This window comes from Musca autumnalis, unplaced genomic scaffold (genome assembly GCF_047663935.1).
Source record: "Musca autumnalis isolate F117 unplaced genomic scaffold, ASM4766393v1 scaffold_2, whole genome shotgun sequence".
NCBI lineage: Eukaryota > Metazoa > Arthropoda > Insecta > Diptera > Muscidae > Musca > Musca autumnalis.
The window spans coordinates 161,120,547-161,125,177 of record NW_027411755.1 but is presented as its reverse complement, the minus strand read 5'-3'; positions in this window follow the sequence as shown (position 1 = coordinate 161,125,177).

The following is a 4,631-nucleotide window of genomic DNA, read 5'->3' as shown; positions in this document are numbered from 1 at the left end:
TATTAAAGGAGTGGACCGATATGGCTCATCTTCGAACTTAAACTAAGCTTGGATAAAATATTATTAACACCAATTTTTTGACCAAATCGGTTCATCCGTTCGAGAGTTATCGTGTGCTCCAGCCAGCCAGACAGACGGACGGACATTGTCAAATCGACTCCAAATTGTCTAAAACACATTTAGTCCAAACATACTTGGGGTCTAAAGCTATTATTTTGATGAGACACATTTTGCACGTATGAAAGTGCAAAATGTGTCAGCATAAATGCTGAGGGTATAAAATTGGCAAAATTTCCCATATAGGCTGAAAGAGGACACTCTCAGGTATCCTTTTGCGAAAACGAAACGGCGTTTCATGTTGATCCCTAAAAGTTCTACTCCACTAAAGTTATATTTTCACTAAAATTAAATACCAGAGGAAAAATAAAATAACCCACTTTGTATAAACGCTAGGGTAATTTATTAAAACGTTACTTAAAGGTAGTACACACCTCAAGGAGTTAAACGGAAAATAAAAGAAGAAAGGCCACAATTCTACCTACATAGTAACAAAAGTAAGAATTATCACAATAGTTTCCAAGATATAGCTATTTCTTTCTTCAGAAATTTTCCAAAATCGTCGTATTAAGGAGCTCACCGCGCCCGCACATTATAATATTTTAACCTAATTTTTAAGCTGGGTACACATTGTCAGTTTTGAATGACAGCTTTGTTGTTGCTTGCTAGTGTTCATTTTCATTTCATTCATTTTTAATTTTTATCATTACCGCAACCGCAAAATGTTTTGTGGTTCCTGGACAGTTGGACAGTAATCAATAATTACGAAATATCGACATTCAAAACTGACAATGTGTACTGCTCCTTAGGTTTACTTTGTTTCAACATGTTTACTATCGAATTCCATTTACAAGTTAACAATCGGTTACGATAAAAATGGGCTTTTGGCCAGGAAATTTCAGTTCAGTCGTTCTAGAGTTACCGAGCATACCATATTAGCAAAAAAGCGAACTTTTGTGGGGAAGGTACCGGATGTAGAGGACCGAGACGGCCCGTCTTCAACGTTGATACACTTCTTCTGGTAAATCAGCGTTGTAAAAAAACAAATTGCATTGGAAAGAAGAAAAGTTAGATGATAGCGAAGCCGCTCCACAGCTGATATGCCTGATAAGCCCCTACCAAAAGCGAAACATGTCACACATAGTGGTGGTTGTTTGTTTGGGTTCCAATTTTCGGCTTTCTTTTTCACTTGCAAAAATCATTGGTCATTAAGCTCGACATTCGTTTTAAGCATGGTAGGTACCCTTTTATTCAAATAATACAATTACCCTCATGATGCAGGATATAAACAAATTGCCAAGTCCTTTTTAGTTGCGTATTTATTTAATTATTAAATTGCCCAACAATTTAGTTAAGTCCCTTTTCGAAAATTTCATCATGAATGAATTACGCTTTACAAACGTGCCCAGTCACGTTATAATACGGCAATATTTGACTATGCGCACTCGACGTACTGACGGACGAACACTCGAAATCCTAATTTTTGTTTTGTTTTGTATTTAAATGAGCTTTTAAATATAATTTAATTGCTACAAATTTTTGCCAACAATTCTTGTGGACCCAACCAAAATTCTTGACGTTGTTGTTTGTTTTGGCTACCTAGCTCTCTCGACTTGTTTGCATTGTATCCATGGTTTTATCGCAGCATAGCATCATTTAACATCAAATTGGCTAAACAGAAATAAATTTGGTGTGTCAAATTTTATTTGTTATCGTTATGATGGCGGCCAGCCGGCCTGTCAAACCTTCTCTTCAGCACCAGGTCATATCGGAAAATGTACCCAAATGTATAATTATGCAATCTGGTACACACTTATATTTAACGTTTACTTTTTTGTGGATACATACAAAATTGGTAACGCTGTTATAACGCTGCGGATGTTATTTCAGAATGTGCGCGGAAACGCGGCATGCGGATGGATGAACGAATAAAATTTGGGTCGTATATTCAGCGGTGTGTTCTTCGTCACAGCATATTTTGCAACATTTGAAAGTTTATAGGCCAATTTGTAAATGAAATTAACTTTATTGTTGAGTGTGTATGAGTGAGAATAATATGTTTGTGTCTGTGTGTTGATATGTCACAAAGTTATGAATGGACGCGCATTTTAGGCGTAGCACCAGTAAACATAGCGTCCAACCAAACAAATATTCCAATGTTTTACACAGCACAATGGCCTGTGGAGTATTAATATTGACTTTGAAATAAATATTTATTGAATTTTTTTCTGAGTGAAAGGGTGCTTTTATAGACTCTTTCTGAAAGAAAGTGTGCTTCTATAGACCCTTTCGGAAAGAAAGGTGCTTCTATAGACCCTTTCTAAAAGAAAGGGTGCTTCTATAGAACCTTTCTGAAAGAAAGGTCGCTTCCTTAGACCCTTTCGGAAAAAATGTGCTTCTATAGACCCTTTCTCAAAGAAAGAGTGCTTCTATAGGACCTTTCTGAAAGAAAGAGAGCTTCTATAGACCATTTCTGAAGGAAAGGCTGCTTCTGTAGACCCTTTCGGAAAGAAAGTTGCTTCTATAGACCCTTTCTGAAAGAAAGGATGCTCCCTTAGACTCTTTCTGAAAGAAAGGATGCTCCCTTAGACAATTTCTGAAAAAAAGGATGCTCCCTTAGACCCTTTCTGAAAGAAAGGATGCTTCTATAGACCTTTTCTCAAACAAAGAGTGCTTCTATAGACTCTTTCTGCAAGAAAGGGTGCTTCTATAGACCTTTTCCTAAAGAAAGGTTGCTTCTATAGACCTTTTCTGAAAGAAAGGGTGCTTCTATAGAGCCTTTCTGAAAAGAAGGGTGCTTCTATGGACCCTTTCTGAAAGAAAGGGTGCTTTTCCGAAAGGTTCTATAGACCCTGTCTGAAAAGAAGGGTGCTTCTATAGAACCTTTCTGAAAGAAATGCTGATTCTATAGAACCTTTCTGAAAGAAAGGCAGCTTCTATAGGAACTTTCTGAAAGAAAGGCTGCTTCTATAGGACCTTTCTAAAAGAAAGGCTGCTTCTATAGCACCTTTCTGAAAGAAAGGCTGCTTCTATAGCACCTTTCTGAAAGAAAGGCTGTTTCCTTAGAACCTTTCTGAAGGAAAGGCAGCTTTTATAGAACCTTTCGGAAAGAAATTTGCTTCTAAAAGAAAGGCTGCTTCTATAGAACTTTTCTGAAAAAAGACTGTTTTATAGAACTTTTCTGAAAGAAATGCTGCTTCTATAAAACCTTACTGAAAGAAAGACTGCTTCTATAGAACCTTTCTGAAAGAAAGGCTGCTTCTATAGAACCTTTCTGGAAGAAAGGGTGCTTCCTTAGACTCTTTCTAGAGAAAGGGCGCTTCTATGGACCCTTTCTGAAAGAAAGGGTGCTTCTATAGACCCTGTCTGAAAAGAAGGGTGCCTCTATAGAACCTTTCTGAAAGAAATGCTGCTTCTATAAAACCTTTCTGAAAGAAAGGCAGCTTGTATAGAAACTTTCTGAAAGAAAGGCTGCTTCCTTAGGGCCTTTGTGAAAGAAAGGCTGCTTCGTTAGATCCTTTTCGAAAGAAATGCTGCTTCTATAGAACCTTTCTGCAAGAAAGGCTGCTTCTATAGAAACTTTCTAAAAGAAATGATGTTTCTATAAAACCTTTCTGAAAGAAAGGGTGCTTCCTTAGAACCTTTCTGAAAGAAAGGCTGTTTCTATAGACCCTTTCTAAAAGAGAGTGTTCTTCTTGAGAACCTTTCTGAAAGAAATGCTGCTTCTACAGAACCTTTCTGAAAGAAATGCTGCTTCTACAGAACCTTTCTGAAAGAAAGGTTGCTTCTATAGAACCTTTCTGAAAGAAAGGCTGCTTCTATATAACCTTTCCGGAATAAATGGTGTTTCCTTAGACCCTTTCAGAAAGAAAGGGTGCTTCTTTAGACCCTTTCTGAAAGAAAGGGTGCTTCTATAGACCTTGTCTGTAAGAAATGCTGCCTGTATGGACCCTTTCGGAAAGAAAGTGTGCTTCTATTGATCCTTTCTGAAAGAAAGGGTGCTTCTATAGATCCTTTCTGAGAGAAAGGGTGCTTCTATGGACTATTTCTGAAAGAAAGGGTGCTTCTATAGACTCTTTCTGAAAGAAAGGGTGCTCCTACAGATAATTTCTGAAAACTCCCAGCTATTAGATTGGATTATAATACTTTGTCTAAATTTAAGTTCAAACCACCTAGGCAACTGTTTGAAGATCCTTCATAAAACTGACAATATTTCTCTCTTAAAATGCTACCTACATACATGCGAGTATGAATGTGTATAAATCTGACATTAACAAATACTGACTTTGGCGTTGACACAGTTTATGCTGTTTTTATTTATTTTTTCTCTCTCGTTATTTTGCCCTGCTTCTGACTGTATTATACATTCGTTTTGTTATGCCATATCCTGCGCATAAGGGATTAACATTTCCACCTGCTAACATTCACAGGTCTCATTTTCATTGGATATGGTCATGGCTTTTGTAGGACAGTAAAACAAAAATAAAGAAGAACTATAACAAATGCACGATATGGATGGAAGGCAAATGGACATATTAAAACATACGAACTTTTATTGGTAAAAGCATAACACC